This window comes from Chelonia mydas, chromosome 19, assembly GCF_015237465.2.
Source record: "Chelonia mydas isolate rCheMyd1 chromosome 19, rCheMyd1.pri.v2, whole genome shotgun sequence".
NCBI lineage: Eukaryota > Metazoa > Chordata > Testudines > Cheloniidae > Chelonia > Chelonia mydas.
The window spans coordinates 12,859,607-12,876,169 of NC_051259.2; the positions used below are offsets into that span (position 1 = coordinate 12,859,607).

Below are 16,563 nucleotides of genomic sequence, written 5' to 3' on the forward strand. Positions count from 1 at the left end.
GGAGGATCACGACTGGCCCAGGGCGCCGGATGAGTGTAGTGGATTAGTTTTTGCTGTCTGTCTATCTTTCCTCTCCTCCCCCAAGTGCCCAGGGTGTGCACCGTGCTAGGAATCAAAGGTACAAGCTCCCTCTGGACTCGCCATCGTTTGCTTTCGTGCAAAAAATTTAATTTTATGCTTTACAACTTCTGCCAGGCTGAGGAGCCAAATGGCACTTGTCCGCTCGCGCTGGGGGATCTGGGTTCTCCTGTGGGGCAGGGGGAGAGGAGGTGGCCACATGACTGCTGGGAGATGGGGAAGGCCCCCCAGCCATCCCAACAATGGCCCTGTCTTTAGATATCCTTGCATTTCTTGGTGCTTCACGACAGGTGGCAGGTGCTGAATGTTGTGAAACCTTGTTCCCAGATTAATACCCCATGAGTCCTGTAGCTGGGAGATTTCAAGGTCATTCTCCCATGTTCAAGGCAGGGTTTCGGAAGGAGCCACTTGAATGGCTGTGCCTTGGGTAATTAGCCTCACAATAACCCAAAGTGCCCGCTGCACTTGGCTTCCCATGGCCCCGGCCATTCCAGGAGCTCAGCCCCTTGACAAGCAGGAATGGATTAAGCACTCAGCAGGTCAGTGCTATTGGACCCATTGTACAGGGGGGGAAACTGAGGCACAAAATGACTTGCCTGAGGTCACTTGGCTAGTCTGTGGCAAAGCTGGGAGCAGAAGGTGCTCTCACCACTAGGCTCTTCTCCCGCTTGTGCCTGCAGAAGAGGCCCTTTTGCACACACAAATGTGCACATATGAATCTTGCAAATGTGGCCTACTACAGCTTGTGCTTGGGTGTCTGGACTCCTGCCCTCTGTTCCTGACCCTGCCACTAACTCGCTGTATGAGCCTGGGGAATTCACTTCCCCTCTCTGTGCCTTGGTTTCCTCGTCTCTACAATGATGGGAACTCCTTGACTTCGGTTAGAAGCTCTGCAGGGCAGGGACTGACTTTGCTGTTCGTTTGGACAGTGCCTCACGCGAGGGGGCCCTGGTATCTGCACGGGGGCCTGTAGATCGACTACTCCGGGCAGCAAGGTGGTGACTGAATTAATGTTGGCAAGTGCTGGGGGATGGTTGGCTGGGAGGGGCTGTAGCCTGTATTCAGCACTCACAGGCACAAAATCTCTGCCCCATCCCCTCTGCCCCCCACCCCCTACCTTGCCGTCCAACAACCAGAGTGAATAATGGGGCCAGTGGGGCGTCACAGGGTGGGGGCGGGACAGCCCTGCCCCTTCCAGCTTGAAGCTGGGAGAACTCCCATGTGTCACCACCTCCACCCCACACGGGGCCTTCACCCAGCCCGGCAGCAGCCTCCTGGACCCAGCGCCGGATGTCCCCATGTCCGCGTCCTGTAGGCTGGGGCGCTCAGGGGTTAACATCAGATGGTTTGACTGAAGCTCCCTGAACAATGGTGATATTAACAAGCACTAATTAGCATTCCTGGCAGCTGATTTTCCCCCCTCCCCTTCGTTTGAGTGGCACAATTGTCCTCTCTGTGCCTCTCCTGCCCACTGCCTAGCGCTAGGCCCGTCCTCGAAGGGCAGGCTGCCCCAGCGAGGGTCCCCACGCTCCTACCGCTAGGCCTGAGCTCACCCCTTCGCTGCAGCCTCTGCACGGCTGGGTGTGTCCGAAGTGCCCAAGGCCCAAGGAAGATGGGGGCTGCAGAAGGGGACGGGTGCTAGCAGCCCTGAAGGAAGGGGAGAGGGGTGGAGTGGACATAGCGAGCTGGTGGCATAGGGGAGAGGGTGCTTTGCCGTGCCAGGGAAGCAGAACTGTGGATGGGGGAGCTTTGGGGGAGAGAGGGGGTGCTGGGTGCTGTTGGGGAGGCGAAACCCTGGATGTCAAACATCCCATCTGATTTCCTGGGTGGTTTAAGTGACAGGCGCTCAGCTACTGCGAGGACGGGGGGACCTGTAAGCCCCTAGATGGACACTGTCTCCTCCCTGCCACACTGCTGTCCGCACACAATGCTCCCCCTGCATGCTATTCACAGAGGCGGCATGCAGGGAATCCGCTGCGCTTGGGGAAGGCCCATGGGCAGAGAAGATGGCCTGGCTTGTCTGTGAGGCCAGACGAGGGACTTGGAGAGCTCAGCTGGGTTCTGATAAGAGAGATGTAAAGGGAGCTGCCTGGGAATCGCCCAGTGTCTGTGAGCAGCCCTGCCATAACAAACCAGCCATGCATTGCCAATGCCCACCAGCAGCCCGACCATAACACTAGCGTGTATATGCAGGAGTCCTCCCATCGTAACTCTTGAGTTTCTGTCTTCCACAGGGCTGATGGGAAGGGGAGTAAAATGCTCCTCCTAAAATTGTGGCCAGCTCTTTGTTAAAATCAGACACCACCTGCCTGCTGGCTGGCCGTTTCCTCCCCAAGGTCGGTCTCTCTGTTTATTTCTTCCTGTATTTACAGACCCACTGTAGCAGGTGGATGTCTGGCTCCTCATTGCCGAGTGATGATGTCATATTGATTTTCACACCCGGTGATAATTCTGCTCTGCTGTTGTTATAACAATATCCAACAGCGGCGGTGGAGATCTCTGTGTTGGGACATTTCTCTTTTTTTCTGTGTAACTTTTTAATGTAGTCCCAGGTTCTGGAGTCAGGGTACTGGTGTTTATTGTTCTTCCTGCTTTGAAATGGGGGTGGGGAAAAGCCCAGTGCTGTGATAAATAGATGGGGCAGGGATGCGGGAAGCCTCTGCCCTAATGCAGGCTAGTGCTTTCTTATGGCAAAGCACTTGAGGTACTTGGGGTGGGATGGAGGTGGGAGGAAAGAGCCAGGTGTGTGTGTGTGTGGGGGATGTCTGGGGCAGGGAGTGGAGTGCGTATGGAGAGGGGCCGTGTCTGGGGTAGTACAGGACGGAATGTGGTACCACGTACTTCACTGCATGTGATCCTGATGCACTTCAAAATGCTTGGTGGTATGAAGAGGCCCACAGGTCTGAGTAGACGCTGCGAGAGGAAGGGATGTGCCCGATTAGGAGCATAAGATTTGCTATGCCACATCTGTGCTCCATCTGGTCCAAGATCCTGATAGCAGTGCTGAGACCACGGTAACAGATGGCTATGGAGGGTGCCTCCTCTTTGCCTGATGCTGGTGCAATGTCTCTATGGGGTGGTCGCAGGTAAAACCCTGTGTGCTTTGTCAGCGCTGCTCGGCCTGTGCTCAAGCCGCAGCTCTCCGGCCCAGCTGTCATTCCATCCATCTCTGGCATGGGCAGGGCAGCAATGGGCTGTTTGTGTTCCACGCAGACAAAGCCGGTCTTTCGCCTGTGATTTTCCCCTGCAATGACTGTAGCTGTTTCCGTTCTAGTTTGCCATGGGAGAGGGGGTTGCTGGGGTTGTCTAGCTTTGGGAGTTGGAGATTGAAGGGAGCTTTGATCTCTGAGATGCTGCCATATGCTGCCTTATTGTCTTACTGCAGTAACAGCTAGGAGCCAGTACCCCCATTGCGCTAGGTGCTGTACAAAGAGAACAAAAAGTCTCTGTCCCAAAGAACTTATGATGCAAGTTTTCTTCCCTCTTTTGTGCATTTGTGTAAACTAGATTTAAAAACAAAGTTGCATGGTGCAGCTGCACCAAGGCAACATTTTGATGAAGATGCTCTAAGCCGGTGGGAGAGAGCTCGCCCTTTGGCATAGTTACTCCACTTCCGTGAGAGGCGGTAGCAGCTCTCCCACTGATAGCCCTGTCTACATGGGGGGTTAAGATCGGCATAACTACATTGCTCAGTGGGGTAGATTTTTCAGTGACACAGTTATACTGAAGTTAGTGTGTTGTATAGACCAGGCTTGTGTCTCTAGCCCCTTTTAACAGAAGATCCCAAAAGACTTCCCAAATGTTTTGAGCCTCTCAACTTCTCTGAGAGAGACACGTGAAGTGACTTGCCCTAAGGTCACACAGCCAGTTCCAGAGCTGGGGATAGAACCCAGGAGTCCTGATTGCCAGTCCCCTGCTCTAATCATTAGCCCACACTCTCTCCTTTCCACCCACCTGTGGCTGACAGGAGATAAGCTGCCCAATGACCTGTGTGCTAGATTCTGTGTGTGTACTGGGCAGGCTTGTTTGCATTGCCAAGCTCCCATCGCAGGTTGTCTGTTGGAAAAGCCTCGTGGGGTGTTGGGGGATGCGTGGCTGACCGTGCACGTTCCAGTGGGATTTCTCTTTAGCACTTCCCATGCCTCACAGTTTAGTCCCATTTAAATACCTATCTGCCTGGTGTCTTTGTTTGTCCTTGGAGGCCCTTGCCTGCAAACCTCCCATGAACAAGGTGAAAGAACTGGCTGTACTTCACTGCTCTGAGAAATTCTGTTCTGCTCCAGGTTGTCCTGGAGAGATCTCTCCTCTTCCTGCCATCTTCAGCTCTAACTGTTAAGCTACTAAATAGTTTTCCCTCTATCCCGGAGCTCAGGAGCTCTGCACCTTCTCCCTGGTCACCTTGTCGTCACTTCTCTAGCTGGCAGAAAAATCTCTTCCCCTGTGTTCTGCTTCTTCGGGTCTCTGTTGCTCCTTGGTTCAGTGGTGCTCTCTCGTTAAATACCAGCAGGCTAAGGACCAGAAAGCCAGCCATTGTTCAGGCTAAGCATTCTTCAGAAACTTCCTAAATGAGTTGTCGCTGGATGAATCCCTCATTTTGTTCCAGGGTGGATGGTTTCACTGTGAAGCGATTGTGAATTAGGAGGTTTAGTGTTTTGGCAAGTGACTGTGCTAGCGTTTTGTGTTCAGACACCTGGGTTCAAACGTGATGTCGGGTCACAAGTGGAACCAAGTGTTGGGGGTCTTAGCTTGGAGCCTAATGGACAGAGGTCGAGGAGGAAAAATTGCAACCCAATTTTGGCACGACTGATTCTCTGCTCGCGGTGTCAGCTGCAGGGAGCCTGGGCGTGATGGCTGAATGCAGCTTGGTGGTGGTGGTGGCTAAAACCCACTGACAAACTCAACTTGATTTGCAGGCATGCCGAGTCAGTTTTCGAGCCCCAGGCTGCCATGAGCCAATTTGAGGCCTGTCTGAAGGTTGTTTGCAGGGTATCCAAATCCTGATGATCTGCATTTTACTGGAGCTGCTGTGTGGGAATAATGAGAGTGAGCCTCTGGCAATGAGTATGGGGTCCTCTTGAACCCAGCCCGTAGGGAGGGACAGACCCACGTAACAACTGTGTTGTCCGGGCTGCTTAATATATTGCCACGCTGCAGCTGGCCGAGAGGGGCAGATTGGCCGGGGTCTTCTCATCCAGCCAGGAAATAGAGACACTTGAGTGCATCTCCTTGACTGGCATATCCCATGATGCAACACACCAGGGGATGCTGCTCGTTTATAGGGCTCCGTATAAGGCCTCCCCGAAGGCTCTGCTCCCTTCCTAGAAGCACGAACAGAGCTGTTGCCTGACTTAGTCATGGCATCACCAAGACTTATTATCATGGCAGGCTCCCAGGGAACAACTCAGCTGCCCAAGACCTCCGTTGGCAGAGTTGGATGTATGGGGCCCCCCGGCTGGGGTGGCAGGGAGGTTCCCTGGGTCAGAAGTGCCTTGGCAAAGCTGGGTGAGGGAATCGTACCCAGATTCTGACCCCAATCTGCCGGCGCTCTCCTTGGGCTATTGCAGTGGTTCCTGTGCAGAGGAACATGTGGAGGGGCGCAGCAGTCCCGGGCCAGCCCACATGGGGCGCTGCCCAGCCCCGCTCTGCCCCCAGCTCCACTCCACTCCACCTCCCCCAGCTGTAGGTCTGGTCCTAGCCTCGGCTACCAGATCCCAGCCCCGCTCCCGGCCACTGCCCTAGCTGCAGTTCTGGCCCCAACCGCAGCCCCGGTCCTGGCCAGAGCTCTGCTCCTGGCTGCAGCCTCTGGCTCCTGACCCCAACCGCTAGACTGCTCCCGACCCCAGCTCCCAACCGTGGCTCCTGGGGGGCTGCAGACCAGGTAAGGGGGGGGGGGCAACCAAAAAAGTTTGGGGACCACTGAGCTATTGAGGCCTTTTCTGATCTGTGTCTTACATTCACTCTGAACCCCATCCCTCCCCCCAAACCCAAGGACAAGTGCAGTGTCCTGCACTTAGGACGGAAGAATCCCATGCGCTGCTACAGACTAGGGACCAAGTGGCTAGGCAGCAGTTCCGCAGAAAATGACCTGGGGGTTACAGTGGATGAGAAGCTGTATATAAGTCAACAGTGTGCCCTTGTTGCCAAGAAGGCTAACAGTATTTTGGGCTGTATAAGTTGCCAGCAGATCGAGGGACATGATCATTCCTCTCTATTCGGCATTAGTGAGGCCTCATCTGGAGTACTGTGTCCAGTTTTGGGCCCCACACTACAAGAAGGATGTGGAAAAACTGGAAAGCATCCGGTGGAGGGCAACAAAAATGATTAGGGGACTGGAGCACATGACTTATGAGGCAAGGCTGAGGGAACTGGGATTATTTAGTTGCAGAAGAGAAAAATGAGGGGGTATTTGATAGCTGCTTTCAACTACCTGAAAGGGGGTTCCAAAGAGGATGGAGCTCAGCTGTTTCTCAGTGGTGGCAGATGACGGAACAAGGAGTAATGGTCTCAAGTTGCAGTGGGGGAGGTTTAGGTTGGATATTAGGAAAAACTTTTTCACTAGGAGGGTGGTGAAGCACTGGAATGGGTTACCTAGGGAGGTGGTGGAATCTCCTTCCTTAGAGGTTTCTAAGGTCAGGCTTGACAAAGCCCTGGCAGGGATGATTTAGTTGGGGATTGTTCCTGCTTTGAGCAGGGGGTTGGACTAGATGACCTCCTGAGGTCCCTTCCAACCCTGATATTCTATGATTCTGTGACTGCTGTTGTAACAAGGATGATTGCAGGTATCAAACCCAAATGCATGTTCTAAAACAGCTGAGCCTTACGAGAGCCTAATGTGGGGGAACTGCATAATCATGTGACACAACCAACTGCTAACCAAGCTATTCTGCTCACCCTGCTTTCTCTTATGAAATGTGCTTTCCAATTTTTCCACATCCTTCTTGTAGTGTGGGGCCCAAAACTGGACACAGTACTCCAGATGAGGCCTCACCAATGTCGAATAGAGGGGAATGATCACATCCCTCGATCTGCTGGCAATGCCCCTACTTATACATCCCAAAATGCCATTAGCCTTCTTGGCAACAAGGGCACACTGTTGACTCATACCAGCTTCTCATCCACTGTAACCCTAAGTCCTTTTCTGTGGAACTGCTGCCTAGCCCTTCGGTCCCTAATCTGTAGCGGTGCATGGGATTCTTCCATCCTAAGTGCAGGACTCTGCACTTATCCTTATTGAATCTCATCAGATTTCTTTTGGCCCAATCCTCTAATTTGTCTAAGTCCCTCTGTATTCTATCCTTACCCTCCAGCATATCTACCACTCCTCCCAGTTTAGTGTCATCTGCAAATTTATAATCCCACCTGGATGCAAGAGGGAATAGTTCTTTGGGGAGATGGGATCTAGGGTGTGGGCTGAGCAATCCTGAGGGAGGAGCCCTGGGGGCAGTCAAGCTGGGGCAGGTAAACCATAGGGGCACCAAGCTACCGCTGGGCTTTCAGGTAGGATTATGTTGGAAGTGGTTTTGTTAGTAAACCAGACCCGGTGGTGTGGAGGGGAGTTTATTTTTGAACATGTGGTTTTGTTTGATGCCAGTTAGGGATGCAACTCCCAGCTCCTTGTACAGAGAGGTGGGGCCTGATCCTGTGCAGAGTTGAGGACCTTTGGACTTTCAGGGTCTTGGGATCAGGCCTTTGAACAGCCGGATCTTTCTTTTCCACAGCTCAGAACTCACTTGTCTGTCTATTTTCCCAATGAGAGAGAGAGCCTGTTTATTCTTGCCCTGCTCCCCCCCAATCCCACTTTCTGTTTCTCAGGCAGACGCAGGTTTTGAAAGCAGCTCTCTCCTTGTGCGCTGATGCGTGGCAATGTTTTTCAGCTGCTAATAGTGTTTTCCAGCTCTGCATTCTTATTTTCAAAAATCTTCCCTTCAGTCAGGCGGAAACAAAAATTACCTTCTCAAAGCAGGTGGGCACGAAGCCGCGGGGGGGTGTGTGTGTGTGTGGGGAGAAATGGTGCTCTAGAAATTAAATGGGACCAGAGGACACAGGATGCATTTAGGGGCGGGAGAAGCATTGAAGCCTTTCACCTCCAGCACAGCCTTTTCAGCATGTGTGTGAATTGCTGTCATGGAGAGCTGACAGACAGAAGTTAAATTGTACAGAGGAGTTAATGGAAGGGGAAAGAACACGCCAGCAAACAGGTGTTTCTTACACCGGACTTAACTGTAGCATTTGGATGCAATACAGTACTCTCCAGTCTAACAATAATAGATGACTATTTAAACATAAATTAAGGACTTCTTTGTATCTTAATTGTCAGTTCTGTTTTTTTCTCTCCCTTGATACTAACCTTACTTAGTTCTGGGCCACAGAATGCTCTTAAAATGGGATTCCATGGTGATGAGTGTTATGCTGTTAAACATACAGAGAAGTTAGATACAAACATAAAAATACTCTTGCTGGAAGGGTGCAATGTTACCCTACTTTATTTCTTAGAATTCAGAATGATAACACACAAGAACTCCAAAATAGAGAGAGACAAAGCAGGTTGCTCCCAAAAAAGAGAGAGGCATAACTCACCCCTTCTTACTCTACGCTGTCCCTCTGCAGACTGACTCTGATTGCATGCTTTTCTAGAGAGCCCCCCGCCTGCATGCGGAACCAGGAAAAGCCCTGAGAATTTAAAGCGATAGATCACAATTTTTATACAGTTTGCAATAGTTTATGGACAGTGGTCCAACAGGGATTGCTCTTGGGAGTGTGAGCTTTTTCTCCTTTAGGTTGCTGGTTCTAATCCATCCCATATCTCTAGTGATGCAGTGTTCTGATTTGATGATGGTTAGGCCCTTATGTGCAATGAGTTTAGGTCTTGAGCCATTTCCCAGTTTCACATCCTAAAACCCACCATTAGCAGCCTGGCCTCCTTACTGCCAGTCTTTCCAGAGGGGCTAAGAACTGAAATCAAACTGCCCTTCTAGCTCTAGAGGTGGATCTTACAGGTGAGTCCCATTGGCTGGGGAGTGAGGGTGGTCAGACCTGTGGTTGAACAGAGGAGTTCAGTCTCTGGGTATGTCAGGGTGGCACCTTTCACCTATGTTCATGAACAGATAATAACCCCCAGAAGGGTGGAACTGGGCTGTGGATTGAAGTTCTGGAGCCAAAAGCAGGAAATTTGGGAGTGTAGCTGAAGCCTGAAATTGGACCTGCATACAACCAAAAAGTGGCTTTGTTCTGTGAAGTGTGGATCCTGGCTTTGTCCGAGTTTGGCGGGAGTGGGGTCAGACCCAAGGTTCTGGTTCAGCCCGAAGCGTCCTTTATAGCCATGGCCCAATATTGTGATGTGGCCTTTTCTGCTCTGTGGTGTAACTGACATTTTCTGTCTCATGAACATTTCCAGGTAGCGGCCTCTCTCTGCTTGTCTGCAGGAGGCGGCTGCCGTTCTGATGCAGAATGTTTCCAGGTGAAGGACACACACTGAGCGCTCTCTTTGGGTGGAGACTGTATATGTATTTGTTCTTTTTCCTTAATCTGCTAGGAGGAATCTAGATGGAAAAATGTGTTAAAGCTGTTTGTGTAGAAGAAAACATAAAGCCCTCCAGCAGCTATTCGCATTAGGGCTTTAAAGGGCCTACCGAAAAAGGCACGGTGACCTCCCTCTAGTGGCTCCAGTGGAGCAATTAATTAATCAGTGCTATTGCAACAGCTGCAGTGGTCCAAAAGCCGAGAGGTAACTGAGCACAGAAACCTTGTTAATATTCGGTGGGGGGAAGGAAAATCAGTTTTTGACAAATGACATAAAGAGCCAAGCCATTTGCAAAATAAACCCAGCTTCACAGACAGTGCCAGGAGCAATGGAGAGCGACATATTAAAAACAATAAATAAGCTATTGAAACAGGCACCAGAGATGGTTCTCTCACATTCTTCTGTTAGCAACCTACTCTCCCCAAACGATGGATTCTTTTACGCAAAACATCTGCACCTGAGAGTCTGTGCCCAGGGGACACAAAGAAATTATCTGCCTGGTCAAAAGAAATACAGTTTGAGATGGAGCTGGCGGCTTTTCCATCCAGTTTACCTGAGAATGAAGAGAGAACATCACCAAATGGCTGTGAAATGGGAGAGCTGGTATCTCTGACGGGGCTCAGCTGGAAGGAATACAAAGGAGATATTTTACTGAGGCTGCTGGCTCCAGGCAGATCCTGTGGTTCTCTCTGGCTCTCCACTTTCTGTGTTCCCTCAATGCTGGCCTGGACTTGCCAGTCGTGGAATGGATTGACAATGCTGTCGGGACAGTTTCATGAGAAGCGGAATGGAAGAGTCAGTATCTATCTTGTAAGAGAGAAGAGACAGGACTCAGCGGGAAAGAACACAAAAAGGAGATCCGTAAATAAACAAGGCAACATGGGAGTTCTGTTCTGCAAAGCAGGCGAGGGGAGGGGAGAATTAGAGCTGTATACTTCAGATGTGTAGAGGCTCTTACCTCCCCAAAAGAAATTGCCTTTACACTGCTCCCCATATCTGTTCTGAAGATGGAAGACTGGATTCCTCTTTGGATTCAATTCTCCGAGCTTCCGGCACATGGAAATCTCATTGAAGTCAATGGGTGTTTGATGCATACAGGGCTTATGCAACCAGTCCAGCAGAGTGTATAAACTAATGAGGCACAAAGCTAAGTGTCCTGGCTGCTTTTAATCATTAAAGACCCTGTGACATGCCAGAGTTAGGGGTGTTTAACCTGAATTTCCTGCCCAAATTCCCAATTTGGGGGGGGGTATGTTGTCTCCCTAAATGCTACCCTGCTGCAGTATCAACTGGGTACAATGTGTTTTGCTTCATTTCCCAAACAGCTGCTGTGCCCCTCCCCAGAGGTGGCTGCTTTTCAGTGATGGATGACTGATTCCTGCATGTATAGAAACCTGAAGCATTTTGAAGGAAAGAAAGCGCTATCAGAAATAAGAGATTGTGAGCAGAATTGGCCAAATATTGATTCGCTAGCAACTTATTTGCCCACCTGGTGAAGAAATCCACAGATGACTTCAGCCTTCTCTCTACCCAGTGGAAAAATCAACCCCTTTATTCGTGATTAATTTTGCAGAGAAATATTACATCTGAATTGTGAGTGTTACTTGTCCAGCTCTAATTCTTATGAACGAGGACGCTGACGAAGAACCTGACAAACATGCGGCGAAGGAGGAGAAATAACTCCTTTAAGCCTGGGTTGGTGTGTTGCCTAACGGCTTTTTGGATTGCAGTTTCCAACTGGTCTTGCTTTCCCCTGCCTTAAGCATAGATCCCTTCATTGCCTGTTGAAATTGACAAAGGCTGGACCTGGCCTGTCAGTTCCTAGGATGTGACAGCTTCCTTTACAGTGCCCCCCACCCCGAACCTCATGCTGATTCAATCAGAAATTGCAATTGCATGAGGCTGCTATAGACCCGTGGGGTGGCTCTTGTTTTGTTTTACTTTTCCCCTCCCCCTAAAAGCATATAAATGCCCCCTCTTCTGTAACGCTATCCGATCAGTTGGTATTAACTACTGGGATATTGTTCTGGAGCCGGCAACTTCTGAGCAACCCGAAGCAGGCAACGGTGTGTGTGAGAGCGAGCACTGGCAGAGGTTGATTATCCCTTCAAACCCTGACGGTTCAATCCCTTATTGAAAGAGGGAGTTCAGCAAAGTAAAGGAATGACTATAACAGCCCAAATTAGCAAGGCGACGTGGGAGTTGTGCTCTGTACAGTTATGCGTATCCATGGGTTGGTGGATGGATTATTTTGCCAGCTGGCCTGTGTTTCTGGTATACCGTACGCTTCAGATGCATAGACGTTCTTGCCTCCTAGCATGGAATTGTGCTTGTGCTGCTCCCCGTGCTATATCTGTCCTGAAGGTAGAGGACTTTGTTCTCCAGAGCTGTGAGGCTGGCCCTGGGTTTTTAAAGTATCTTTGCTGAAGAAATGAGCCCCAATGGGCTTATGGTTGAGGCACTAGACTGGGACCCAGGAGATCTGGGTTACATTCTCTGCTCTGCCACAGACTCTGGGTGATGCTGGGGAAATGGCTGACTCCGTCTGCATTTCAGTTCCCCACCTGTAAAACGGGGCTCCTGTGGCATCCATTCTCTGACCCTTTATCTGTACTTTTAGATTGTCATCTCTTTGGGACAGGGACTCTCTCACTCGGGTTGCCAATTCTGGTTGGATGTATTCCTGGAGGTTTCATCGCATGACATAATCTTCAATTAAAGATTAATTTTTAATTCCTGGAGACTCCAGGACAATCTTGGAGGGTTGGCAACCCTGTCTCTCACTCTGTCTCTGTAAAGCAGTGCCATGGGACCCTGATCTCAGCTGGAGCTCCTAGCCACTGTAGGAATCCTGCGGCAATTTGGGGAATGTGTCTGTACAAGTTATGGATTCTGGGTGATTGTTTATGAAGCTGTTACTATGAAATGTGTCCATGTGGACGTGGAATCCACCATCTGCTGCTGAGCCCTCTAGCCCATAACCAGCAAACTAGGGATAATGCGGAGTCGTTGAACTGGATGACTGCTCTGCACCAAACAATGAGTCTGCCAAGGAGGGTGCCCGAGTTGGGAAAGCAGTTCCACCAAATGTCTCTGTAGGGGGCTGGTGAAATGGAAAGAGTGGAAAATCCCCAAAGAGGACAGAGACAGAGGTGACAAAGCGGGGTTTCAAAAGGATTCACGGGCTGGGGCTGGGGGAGAGGGGATGATAACGCTCTAGGATGGACAGGGAACTTTGGGGAGGAAAAGAGACGGGTATACTTTCATAGCAGGTTCGCTGTGGGGTTGGCCAAGGTCAAAGCAGCTGACCTAGGGGGAGAGACTCTGTGGTTGAGAAGACAAGCCATGTGCTGCAGGAAAAGGATCCTGGAAGTCCCAAAGGACACTGATACAAGCCCAAAGAATGCTTCAGATTGCGGAGAGAACATAGGCAGGGAAATGCATGTAGGATTCAGTTATCTTTGTCTAGATTTGTGTATCTCTCATGCTATTAAGTAAAGAGCAGTGGTGTTTAGAAGTGTGTGTGTGAGAGAGAGAGAAAGTGATTTATCATGTGCCCCTGAAGAGGTACATGTAAACCCAGAGCAGATGCAGGGCTGGAATTCTGGGACAGTGTGTCTTGTAAGCTATGGAGGAGTCAGCACTGCTCCTGGGGGCAGGGCAGTTGGCCTGCAGGGTCACAGCTCTGACTATCTGCACCTCAAGAGACCTGAAGTCAGGGCAGTGCCTGGACTCTGTTCAGACTCCTGAGGCGGATCCCCTCGCAGCAGCTCGAGGGGGAGAGGTCAGCTGGGTCTGTGAAAAGTCCATCCACCAAAACCATCATCCTGACTCCAGTCGAGGAGGTTAAAGCTGCAATCTCTGAAAAACGCTTTCCAACCCACAACTTTGGGGGAGGAGTCACCAAAAGTCTCCTCCCCTCCCTTAACCCTTCCACTGCTGAATGGACCTGATGCGCTCAACTGGGAACCCCGCCTGTCCCGCTGTTGAATGAGGCTCTCCTAGTCCCTTGGTTTCAGCGAAGAGCCGCAGATGGCAGGTGGGAATGCAAGACCATCCTCTAAATGGTGGGACCATGTGAATGTGGCTCATGTATACTCCACTGGGGTTGGGTGGGAAGGAGACAGGAGTGAGCAGAGGGCAGGGATGTGTTCCAGTGTCTTTGTGTCCCAGGCTAATGGAATGGGCCTCTAGCCGTTAAGTCCTCTCTGGGCTAATAGGCCTGTCCTTTTAGCTCAGGCAGTAGAAGTGATGTTGAGCCTTTTGCTCACCCTGGCTTTGCATATTCCATCTTTTTTTTTTTATGGTCTTCCGGGCTGGGAACGTTGTGTTTGTACAGAATGGGGGCTGTGCTTTTCAAGCAATAGGATTCCAACAGCTGGGGCATGCAGCAAAACCAGAGTCCAGGTCTCGCCTCTTCTGCCCTAAAAGTAGGTCCTGAACGAACGCTGCGAGAGCTGGCCTCGCTTGAGGACCCCAGTGTGCAGCCGTAGGGTTAGAGCCTGTCTTCTGTCAGCCCCGTTCCCATAGCAGCCAGCCGAGCTGGGCAGCGTTTCAAGCACCTGAGCACGTGTTTTATGGACACTGTGGCCCCATCCTGCATCCCTTGTGCACCCCCCACTGTCTGAGAAACACAGGCTCAGGCCCTTACGTGTTGTTTAGTTACCTTCTCCGTCCCCTTCAATGCGGATCCCACGCATGGAGCAGTGGCAACCTTGCAGAGCCTGACTGTGGCCTCTCCCATGCCTGGCGTAGATCAGCTGTCACTCACTGTCTGTCCTTGGGGTTAGAACTAAGGAGAGAGCACCATCCAGGCCAAGGGGCCTGAAAAATCTTCTAGGAAAAGCCTTACCTTGTGATAGCTGGCCCCATCGCTGAGCCCGTTGTGTCTGAAATGCCCTGGCCCTTGCCAGGCACCGTGACTAACCTGTTCAGTTCTCTTTGAACCTCTCAGCGAGTTCTGGTTTGGGCTTTGGCCAGGAGCTCAGCAGTGTGGTTTCGGATTTCATCCCAACCAGTTTGACCAGCCCTGGGCATCACAGCTGTGTTAAGGTTCAAAAGTGCTTCCCCGAGGCGGACTTTTCAGAACGTGGCGGTGGGGGAACAGCCCCTGCTCTGTGCTCTCATGGCTGATGAACACGAGGCGTTTTCCATCGCCAGGTGATGCTCTGGGGAGGGGGGCTTTTCCCGTCCCGTTACAGGTCGGATACAGTGTGAGCACTTTCCCCTGCCTGAGCCTGCCACATTCAGCTCGGCAGCCTCAGCTGATCTGGTGGTGCTGTCCCGTAGCAGCCACACTTACAATTAAAAACTCTCTTGGCACTGTCCATGTATTTAGTACTTTTTTTTGGCCAAGCGTGTCCAAGCTTCTCACAAACCCCAATTAAAGCCTTGCAATAATTAGTGCCCTGTGCTCTAGCGGAGGTCAGACTGGATGATCCGGTGGTCCCTTCTGGCCTTGAACTCCCTCCTGTCCCCATGAGGACAGCAAAGGTTCCTACGCCCATTTCACAGGGAAGAGCGGGAGGACTAAGAACTGTTGCAGAGGAGGGGGAGGTGACTTGGCCACAGAGCAAGTCTGTGGCAAAGGTGGGTCTTGACTCTCCATCTTACTGCTGCCGACTGCCACTGTTTGACATCATTAAGTGGGCTTAAAAAATCACCAGATTTTAAAAACTGTAGACTTGGTGTCTTTTCATTTGCCTTCTGTTTTCTGAGCAGTTAGAGGGTCACATTGTTAAACTTTTCCTTGCGCCCATGAAGGATTTATTTATTTATAGTTTGTAAAGAAAACTGAGATTAAGAGAGAATCACATGACTCCAGGAGGTGGGGCGATAAGGAAAACAACGAATACTGCAAGACTTGCAAAAAACAACAACAAAAAAACAACCCTAAGAGAACTGGCTGCATTGCAACCCCGCTGCTTTAACCACTAGACCCTACTATTCTGTTATGCCCCACTCACCACTGTCGTATCTGAGTGTCTTCCAGGAGGGCATTTAGTGGCATGCCTAACATCTGTCACATGTTTGGTCTTTCGTCCTCTCCCCAGGGTATGTTGGAATGGTTCGAGCTCTCGCGATAGATATGGTACACGGGTTGCTCTGTGTTTGTCAGAAAAGGGAGGTCCAGGAAATGCGCCTTGCACATGAGGTGGAAAGTGGGGATCTTTGTGGTGATCCTTAGTTCCCTCAGTGGCTCTTGGTTCCCCCCTCCATAGAGAGGCCTCCCCAGGTGTCTAGGCCCTGGAAATGACTGGGGTCGAGGACTTCAGCCATTGGACACGTTGTAATGGGCTCTGGAATGGAGCCATTGAAGGATGATGGCTCGGAGGGTGGGGGCTTCTGCTCCATCCCCAGCAGGTGCTGATGGTGAAGCTGGATATGCCAAGTAACTGAAACGCTGTGCCGGGTTTTCAGGCCCATTTCGGTCTCCTCTCGCTGCGGGGACGGGTTTCCAGTTTCCTCTCGCTTCGCCTTCTGCACCGATCTGCCAGCATCTTCTGCCTTCATGTAGGCTGAAGCCATCAGCTAAACTGACTGCCTCAATTGAGTTCCCTTCCCTGAATTGCCTTGACAGCCCACGGAGCCCGATGAAGTGTCCTGTGTTTTCAGGCCCTGCAAAACACAGACATCAATATACTGTCACTTCCCTCCAGAGCAGCTCTGTCTTGTAATTTATTGACACAGGGAAATCTCTGGGCTGCTGTTTGCTGAACTTCTGCCTCGCTGTCTCTCTCACATCTAGGTGGCTTGGCTAAGGCCCGGCCATGTGGCTTGACCCAAGGGGTCGAAATGCAGGCAGGCTGCACTGAAAATCCCTTTTCCACGCAGCCCCATAGCACAGGGGCAAGGGGTCATGGGGTGAAATGAATGGCCAGGAAGTGGAGAGCTAATAATAGGGAAATGCCACTGCCTGGGTGGGTGGCCACTGCCATGCAAGGGTGAGTTGGAATGGCTGTGGT

The 16,563-nt window shown here is 51.0% G+C and overlaps 1 protein-coding gene across 11 annotated transcripts in view; it reads left to right on the forward strand.

Moving 5' to 3' along the window:
• PTPRU (protein tyrosine phosphatase receptor type U) overlaps positions 1-16,563 on the forward strand; it is a 298,799-nt gene that overhangs the window by 33,740 nt on the left and 248,496 nt on the right. The window lies entirely within an intron of this gene.